This window comes from Dermochelys coriacea, chromosome 7, assembly GCF_009764565.3.
Source record: "Dermochelys coriacea isolate rDerCor1 chromosome 7, rDerCor1.pri.v4, whole genome shotgun sequence".
Classification (NCBI taxonomy): domain Eukaryota; kingdom Metazoa; phylum Chordata; order Testudines; family Dermochelyidae; genus Dermochelys; species Dermochelys coriacea.
Window position 1 is genome coordinate 88,549,508 of NC_050074.1, and position 10,073 is coordinate 88,559,580.

A 10,073-nucleotide genomic window follows, 5' to 3' on the forward strand; every position below is an offset into this window, starting at 1 on the left:
TCTATCTTGCATGTTCTCTATTAGGACATTGAATTGTAAGCATTCAAGATCATTTTCTTCTGAGTTTTCCATTACTCAGAAACAGCTAATGTCATTTTTTACATAGAGTGCCACTCCCCTTCCCTTATGGCCCACTCACCCTTTCCTTAAATTGATTTTAACATTCCAATCATTGAATCCTCCCAATACATTCATTAATACTAACTAGGTTGAATGTATGCTCATAAATGTGCAATTCCACTTTCTTTTATTTATTATCCAGGCTCCTAGAATTGGTATATCAGAAATCTAAGAATTTCTTCTTTTTATGTCATGCAGTTTGTTGAAAGAAGAAAAGGAGTACTTGTGGCACCTTAGAGACTAACAAATTTATTAGAGCATAAGCTTTCGTGAGCTACAGCTCACTTCATCGGATGCATTTGGTGGAAAAAACAGAGGAGAGATTTATATACACACACACAGAGAACATGAAACAATGGGTTTATCATACACACTGTAAGGAGAGTGATCACTTAAGATAAGCCATCACCAACAGCAGGAGGGGGAAAGGAGGAAAACCTTCCATGGTGACAAGCAGGTAGGCTAATTCCAGCAGTTAACAAGAATATCAGAGGAACAGTGGGGGGTGGGGTGGGGGGGAGAAATACCATGGGGAAATAGTTTTACTTTGTGTAATGACTCATCCATTCCCAGTCTCTATTCAAGCCTAAGTTAATTGTATCCAGTTTGCAAATTAATTCCAATTCAGCAGTCTCTCAGTTTGTTGAGTCCTTTTATAATCAACATCTTGATTTTGAGGTAAATGAATGCTCATTTGTTCCTTCTTTTTACCCTCCCCATTTCTTATTTGTTGAATGCTCTCGTGACTAGTCTAGCGAGCCTGCCCCCTAGCAGACTGGTTCTCCTCCTACTGAGATCTGGACCACTTAGGTGGTTCAGTGTTCACAAAACCAATGCCACCTTATCATCTTGTCTCTGGTAGTTACAACCTACCAAGCCTTCTCTCTGATTCCTTGGTGAACAGATCCTTTCTTTCAGAGTAGCAGCCATGTTAGTCTGTATTTGCAAAAAGAAAAGGAGTACTTGTGGCACCTTAGGGACTAAGAAATTTATTTGAGCATAAGCTTTCGCGAGCTACAGCTCAATGCATCCGGTGAAGTGAGCTGTAGCTCACGAAAGCTTATGCTCAAATAAATTTGTTAGTCTCTAAGGTGCCACAAGTACTCCAGATCCTTTCTTATTTGAATCTGAAATAGTGATGCTTCCCAAGACTGGTTATCCAAGAACTCTTCAGCTTCTCTGAAACTACATAGTGTCTGTACTTCTCCTTCAGATTTAAGAATCTTTTATGCCACTACAGCCACTGACTTATACTTCATATACAGAAAGTCTCTTCTGGCTTTAGACAGGAAAGAAAACACAGCACATCCATTGTAGGTCACAACCATTGATCCATCACTGGCTATCACGGTATTCAAAACTGAACTGTATCTAGAAACAAAGCTTCTCAGAGTTCCTCTCTAAATTACCTCCCAAACTCTCCTGTTTGCTGCCCTTGTTCACTGCTTGCAAATTGTTGTTTCCAACAGAGGTAACATAGCTGCCAGTTAGTATGTCAAGAGGTCACCTTCCCTCCATGAATACCGACTTTTTGTAAGAGATGCAGAAGCAAATATTATGAGGGTTAAAATATATGTTGGATGCTTTTCAGGTTATGTCAGTTATGATGTTGCGCAGTAAGGGCATGATTGAATAAATGACCTATGTTATGCATCTACTTGAACCAGATGCCAAAATTGCTAGACAATACTTGTGGCAGATTATTCCATTGTTATATACATCTCAATTTATATATATTATCTACTTTATTTATGTTGGGCAAACAAAAATACTACTTTAAAAAAATAAAAATTAATTATCTAGTAGTCTGATTTTTCAAAGTTCTACAGTACCCCAGTTGTTTTGAAGTAAATTGGAATTGTGGGTTTTCATTGTTGAAAATCAGGCTATAAATTAACATTGTGTCAAAAACTGACATCTGCTCCATCATTCTGTTTAGAAAAAGCTTGAGGAAATATATGTAGTTGCTGTATGCCCAGAATGTCAGTGAAACTGGGTTCAGACGTTTAATGGAGAGGTTGGCAAATCCAAAGCTAACACTGAGGAACAACCTGTTGCCAATTTAGATAACCCAAGGGAATGTAAACTCAAACATCGCACTGGCTCTCAATGATTTAGGTCCTGGTTTTCTTAGACCTTCTCAGTGGGACCCAGCTTTGCAGTTAATTATTGTATCTGTTTGGTCAGCTGACCTCAAGTATTTTATCATTTAGGGTGCCGCCCTAGTAAATGCATTTCCTAAAGTCTTTTTATTATGCTGCAACTCCAAATGACATCCTTGGACATTCAAGTTTCCAATGGGAGCTAAGTGAAAAATATGCTAAGTTAGGGACCTTTTAATAAAATACCTTCAGATGTGTCTCTCTTATTGCAAGATATTATTCCTGATTCCCAATTATATCACAATTTTTTTGGTGAGAACAATTAGTCACTTCACAGTTTGTTTGTTTGTAATGCTATTTGAATTCAGACAAACCAAATGTCACTTGACTATAAAGACTTCCATGTTGTTGAAGAATGGTTGGTTGAATCACAAGAGAATATAGTTAATCAAAATGAGAGATTAAGATCTTCAGTTTATACCTAAAATTAATCCACATAGATTTTGACGAAAAAAGGATAACAAAGTCAATTGATGCTGCAGCACAGAATTTTGACTATCAGGTTTTCTCCAATACTTGCCACAATCTGCCTCTTCATGACTTTTTCCTTCCTGCTGAAACTAAAAGTATTTAACAAGAACAAAGCAGATAATGTAAGATTGATCCTACACTAATCACAAAGTGTGAATTCCAGAAAGTCCCATCAAATTGTGCTACCTGTCAGAAAATTAAGGGTCATTTGTGTCATTTTTAAATACCATTCACAGATTGTCTGGCTCACAAGGGGTTGAAAACCCAAGAAAGAAATTTTACTACTGAATTTGCAACACCTTTGTTAGTTTTGTGGCATATAAGAGACTAAGCAGATAAAATGTTTCCTGTCTGTTTGGGGTTCTCCCAAAGGGTTGAATAACAGATAATCCCTAAATACTAAAGCTATTTATTTCAGCAACAACAGCAATCTAAGTAAAGCTGTGAGCCTGTAAAAATCTGCCTGAAGGGCAAGCTTTCTATAGTTTCTACAGAAGAAATTTTCAAAGGTGCTATAAGGAGATCAGTTCACTCTTTTTCTAAACACTGTATGCTGGATGTTGGGCCTCTTCTGGTGCTATCAGTCACCGTGTCCTGAGTACAGTTGTCTGAGATGTTAACTTCCTCTTTTATTTATTAGCTGTGTTTTAAAAGAATCAGGAAGGTAGATCTGAGGAATATAAGATGTACTTTCTTACCTGGAAAAAGGGTTGGGCTAACTGGGTCATAGGTAAGGTTGCTAACACACTCGTATTACAAAATTGCCTGCCTCTTACTGAATCAGTATGGGATGCTTTTTATCTTCTTTTTCAACAGAAGGGGGCCAGTACTGATGGGGGCATCTTTCCACTCCTCTCCCAATATTGGCCCTTCAGTGCTGTGCAGAGAAAGCAGATGGGGCTGCGTTAAAGGGCCAGGGTCAGGAGGGGAGTGGAAAGATGCACCTGTCAGTACTGGCTTCCACTGAACAGAGCCCTGTGCTGATTCCAACTCTTGATTGCAGCCCTGTCTCCTTTCCCTGTGCAGTATCTGTCTGGCAGGACAAGTGCACAGGACTGTGTGCCTTGGGGCTGCACTGAGAGGCCGGGGTCATGAAGGGGCTCTGTCTGGCAGGGGATCAGGTATAGCCTCCCCGCTTGCAGAGTCTCTGCCAATGTCTCCAGCAGAGTAGTATAACTGCTGGTTGGTAGCTGCTGCAACAATGGGGAGCAAGGCAGTCTGGGAGCCTGGTCCTGGCAGCCGAGACCACCTTCAGCAAGAACAACAAGAAATAACCCTGGCGAATGTAGGTGTATGCTGCTTATTATTAATAATGATAATAATTAATGTGAGGATGGATGGGGCGGAGGTCCTAAGAAAACAGTCCCTTATTTTTGAAATACAATGTTAGCAACCCTAATCACAGGCCAAGATGATACGGTACAAACGATAGCCGCTGACTCTGTGAGTGCTCTGTGGCTGGAGCACCCACGGATAAAAAACAGTGTTTCAGCAACAGCTGTTTACCTCCCCCAGAAAAAGCTGATCAGCTGTTTTGCTGGTGGGGAAGGGCCTTGGAGGGAGGGGGGAGAGCAGCGGAAAGGCAGGGTGGGAAGAGGCAGAGCGAGGGCGGGGCTTTGGGGGAGGGAGCGGAGTGAGAGCTGGGCCTCGGGGCGGAGTGGGGTCTAGCTGCCCTGTAACTATAATCAGCTTCACTGTCTGCTTTCCCCTCATTTAACTTTTATTTTTCCCTCTTTCCCCATCTTTAAAAATCTCTTTTTATTCAGTCGCTGTGAATGTATCTTTGGTTCCCTCCTGCTTCTGTCAGATTTATAGAGCTGGGTAAATGCTACATCTTTTTCTGTGAATATTTATTGGTATTTTTAAACTGTTTTATTTCATGTATGTTCCTTTGCATAAATATTCATGTGACTGAATTTTACTAATGCAAGTGTTTACAGAAAGTGAATTTTAAGCTTATATACTTGCAAAATTGATTTTAAATATGAGTTTAAAAGAGAATTTCTACAGAAAACCTGATGAGTTATGCTAATCCAGTTAAAGGACAGGAAAAATCCCAGGTAACTTTTATAGGCAATAATAAGAAAACAATATAGCTCATTTTTTTGGATTTTGAATAGCAATAGAAAACCATAAAGTGATTTGTAATTTGTGGAAAAATTAGACAAATAATTTTGAATTTGAGAATTTCAATACATTTGAGAAATGTGATCTGTTACTGGACATTGTGTGATCAAAAAATAAGGGGGGGAAATGTTGTCTCTTCTTGACTCCTTTTCTCCACTAACCTATCATTTCACCCCTTCATAAGAACATAAGAATGGCCATACTGGGTCCGACCAAAGGTCCATCTATCCCGTCTTCTGACAGTGGCCAATGCCAATCACTCCAGAGGGAATGAACAGAACAGATAACCATCAAGTAATCCATTCCCTGTCACCCATTCCCAGCTTCTGGCAAACAGAGGCTAGAGACACCATCCCTGCCCATCCTGGCTAATAGCCATTGATGGACCTATCCTCCATGAATTTATCTAGTTCTTTTTTGATCTTGTTGTAGTCTTGGCCTTCACAACATCCTCTGGTAAAGAGTTCCACTGGTTGACTGTGCATTTCTCCTCCCTTCCCCTGCCCCCCTTGTGGCCATTTGTGTGCCCTTTGCTATCTCTTTACCTTTAACTTCACTTTAGCTGCGGTCCACGCTTCTTTGTGCTTCATCCCTCCTGTCTTTACTTTTTTTTAATGTTCCTATACCCTCCTTCACTCATCTCTAGTTTCTTTTTGCAAATTTATCACATTCTAGGCCATAATGAGCAAGAGATAAAGACATACACATTCTTCACCCCCACTCTCATGGCAGGACAGAAGGAAATGTATATAGGATTGAAGCAGAATGCAACTGAACACAAAATGTTCAGTGTTTTCCTCCCCTACTTATCTGAGCCAGTCAGAGTGGGGGAGAGGATGTGATTTTTTTTTTTTTTTTTGGTTCCCACTCAGCAGCTGATTGATTGCAGAGTAGTATATCCATTGAAAATTGGGAGGAGGAGAAGCCAACAAACTGGCTACATAACTTTCTCAGCAAAGCATTAAAACAAGTTTAATAACTGCAGAGCTCAGGAACGAAATATAAACCAGATTTTGCATAAAATGTGTACATAGAAGGGTATTAATGCTAATTCTCTGGGCGGTGCTTATAGAAGATACATCATTGAAATAATTCACAAAAATTAAAAATATTATTTTCTTGATGAGAGGCTCGACATGGGCTTGATATTCTGTCTGTAAAGTATAATCTCACCCCACCAGGTGCTCTAACAGGCTGCTAAAAACTATATTTGGACACTTAAGTCCTTTTAACAATAATGATCTATCTGCAGAGTATATGGGGATAATGACTGAGGCTGCAACTGGGCTCAAATTCTGTGTGGGATGTGGGGGTTACAACTGTAAACTATTCATGTGTGTGTATTGTGACAAAGTCAGACCTGACAGCTGTAAGAGAGTGGAGGAAGGCTGGTATATCAGCCCTAGAATGGTGAAGGCCCTTTTCCCTATGAAGTGAAAAGAGGTTACCTCAGGTTAACTAGAGACACTGGACTCCAATTAAGGGCTGCTGGTGACCTTTAAAAAACCTTCTTCTGGTAAAAGAGGGGGAGGAGAGACAAGTTGCAGCAGGGCTAGGGAGGTGACAAGGCTTTTCCTGGGTGGAAGGTTGCTCCCCTCTCAGTAGAGGAAAAAGCCATGTTAGCTGCTGTTTGGAGAAAGACTGGCCACCCAGAAGCTAGCATAATAAGGTAATAGCCTGGAGAGGAGCTGGGGGCAGGTATTCTCTTTTTTTGTGTTTGTATTTTTTGTTTGTTTGTTTGTTTGTTTGTTTCAGAGAACTACTTAGGCCTACCTTGAGCCCCTTCTTATAAATACTGAAAACTAAACCAATGTGGAAAAAATAAAAACCTCAGGAGCAGGATTGATTTCCTTCAGGCTCTCCCACTACCAGAGGGAGAAACACTGAGGCTGATGAGGTGAAGGAGGTGCCTTGCCATAGTATATAATTAATTTTAAAAAAAATTGGTGAAGAGATTAGATTTGAGTTATTTTTGTTGCTGCTGTTCTTCTTGTTTGTTTGTTTGTTTTGGGTATCCTGTTTGGTGAATATAACATCAGCAAGGAGGTTTTTTTGCAGGTATTTTATTTCTATCTTCCATCATTTTGAAAATTGGTAGTTATAAAGCTGTTTGAGACTGGCCAATTTGTTTAAAAAACAAGCACCTGGAACAAAATATTATAGGCTGGGAGCAAATCTGACACTTTTGTATTTTAAATGAGGCCATAGGCTAGGTAAAACATTTTTTTTTAATTACTTTGTCCTGTGCATTTGAAACTTGATGTGTTTCTATTCAAAGATACTTTTGAGGAAAATGAGAAAACTAAGATTCTATTGCAAGAAATTCTGCCTGCACATAATTTTTGATATGAACGAATGGATTTGTTTTATAAATTGTTTGGCCCTTTCTAGTCCATTTTGTATTGAATATTATAAGACACAGTTCAGGAAAGTATACTTATTAGGAAAACATCTAAGCACATGCTTAAGCACTTTCCTAAATACCTTCAATACCGTCATTGCTGATATGATGTTTGTACTGCAAACTTAGGTACCTAATCATGCAAGACCTCTGTGAGAGGAACTCACATTAAAGTTGCCGGAAATACTCGGAAAGTTTCCTTGTAGGACTAGAATATATTATCTTTGTTTTCATGGAGCAGGGGTTCTCAATTTTTTCCACATTGGAATACAGAATATGAAGCTTATTAACCACCTCAATTCCCATTTACAGTTATGCAGACCTCCTCCTTTTCCATTTGCAGTTACATTAATTGCTTACAGAGAACATAATATTAAATTTGTTTTTTTTCTCTTTTAATGCTATCTGGCAGCTAGGAAAAAATGTGTGTGGTCACCATGTGCGATCAGATACTTCTCCTTGGGATACTGGCAAGTGCTCTACAGGCCTCCAGTGGATACCTCTGTGTACTTGCACTGGGGCCATGTCAGGGTGTGGAGGGCTTGGGCAGGGGGCTAGCATGATGAGCTCGGGCAGTTCATATTGCCTATTATTTCTAGGGACCATTCCTAGCAGGCGTAGTTTGGAGTAGCTCCAAAGCTAACCTGAAATGCATCCCAGGCCAGAATGAGACTCGGGGAGCTCTCTGACAGCCTGCACACACCCTCTTCTTTACCCATCTGATAGTAGCAGAATCTGAGAATTGTAAGACTCGCTTTAAATATAAAATGATGCATAGCTTCACTGTCCCAGGAGAAGCCCAGGAACTATGACACAGATGGTCGGTTATTTTCCTGGTTCCGCCCTTGCTCTCAGGGGCAGGTAGGTATAAGTAATCTGCTGTACCAGTAGAAGGTTTCTCCCCCTGCCCTCCATCCATGTTCCAGTGTATTGAGTGAGCAGAGCCAAAGCTCCACCCATTCCCCAACACACACAAAACATATTTCTACCCCTTCAGATACAAAACACACAGACCAGTAATGCTGTGCAGAGGAATAAGAGCTGCTGTGTGAGGCAAGTCACAATCTTGCAAAAATTGTAAGTATAAATACTAAAAAGGATCTCACTTTGATGAAAGTTTTTCTACTAATAGTAAAGTAAAACTTGTCTTAAGCAATCTCTAAAAGAGACTGGTTAACCAGAAGTGATCTCCTAATAAAGTTGGAGCATAATTGTACTCCATATTGGGAATTCTTTGGGGCCATTTAATTAGTCAGATGGTTGCCCTAAAAGGGTTTTATACAGGCTTTGCTGTATTTTATTTCATACTGCTATTTCCTCAAACACCAGAAATGAGATCGGATATTTGACCGAATTGTACCTTGTTTAAACATAATCATTTAAACAGTTCACCCATTTCTGTTGGATATACTTTGGAATGTTTTCATATAGGCATGGAAAATAATCTTAAAGACTTGCAAACATTATGTGAGTGAAATAGATTGAAATAAATGCAAGAAACAATTTGCAATTAAATATAAAATAAGTTTTTAAGGGATTTAAAAGTTGTAGCAGCTCAATAGTTCTTAAATCCTTTTTTCTAGATTTTATGGCATCACAGAATATCAAGGAGGCTTTAATAGACAATACATGACACTATTCTTTTTTCTGACTGGATACTGTTTTTCCAACATGCTTGTTGTTTAGCCTCATAGATGCCCATCCATTGAAAACACCCTAGTATGGTATCCATCTAACATGAAAAGATCTGATAGCTTGGTCAACCTTGCTGATTTTTGGAGTGTGAATATTTTCAGATTCCACTGGATAAAGCTGTTATCTGAAGATGTTTTCAAACTTGTATTGTATTCTTGGATACAAATATGATTCATTACCATCTTATTCAGAGAATAAATTTAATACTACAGTTTGCATGCGTTTGAATGCATCCTGTGTTCAGGTCACAGAAGCTGCTCTGAAGAGAAATGGAAAGAATCTTGCAGAAAGTAAGATTCTCTGGACATTTTTGGTATTATAACAACTGAGAATTTTCATAAAAGTATGTACTCTTCTATAAAAGATCATAATATTAAATAATACTTTTCTTGACTCATATGGATTCATTATGTAACTTTCCATCAAAATAATTCCATGAGATTTTTTTCATCCATGTAATAAATTGAACATCCATCAAACAGTAGATTAACTTAATCCAGGTGCTGTATTTTTTTTATATGAAGCGGTCAGACTGGGTTAACAAAGAGCTATAATTTATTAATCATCTTTGACTTTGACGCAAGGAAAACAGGATGGAAAAGATTTCCCCCTCCCCCACAGAAGATGGAAAACATGATGGCTGGATGACATCAACATATACCTGTCATGCTCGGTCCTTCTAATCTGTAATGTGCCAGATTTGGCTCAGGACAGAACATTATGGGGCTACATAAGGCATTTAGTTATCTCTGTGCTGTCCAAATGACAGCATGAGAACTAACATAACTTATTAAACATTTTATAACCAGGCAGCCACTAATTCATTCCAAATTACAATAGGATCCATAAAATAACTATACAAAATCTAGCTACATAAATATTAAAACCAGTGTGCTTACAATGATTTATAAAATAATAAAGGGATTTTCCTTTGCATCTTGTCCTAACAAGAAACAACACTTGATTTGATTCAAGAATTGAATAATTAAATAGTAATTTCATGTTTTGTAATCCTAGACATAGGATGAATATGTAATTTTGTTTTGTAGCGTCCCTTTGAAAACCTCTTCTGACCAGAAAATTGAATGTTTAAATCA

At 38.8% G+C, this 10,073-nt stretch overlaps 1 long non-coding RNA gene across 1 annotated transcript; it reads left to right on the forward strand.

Moving 5' to 3' along the window:
* Window positions 1-5,338: 5,338 nt before the first annotated feature.
* LOC122460983 lies at window positions 5,339-9,159 on the forward strand. The gene is made up of 3 exons (XR_006282667.1): window positions 5,339-6,549; window positions 8,279-8,358; window positions 8,865-9,159. It is a non-coding gene; the product is annotated as an uncharacterized LOC122460983 (long non-coding RNA).
* The last annotated feature ends 914 nt before the right edge of the window (window positions 9,160-10,073 follow it).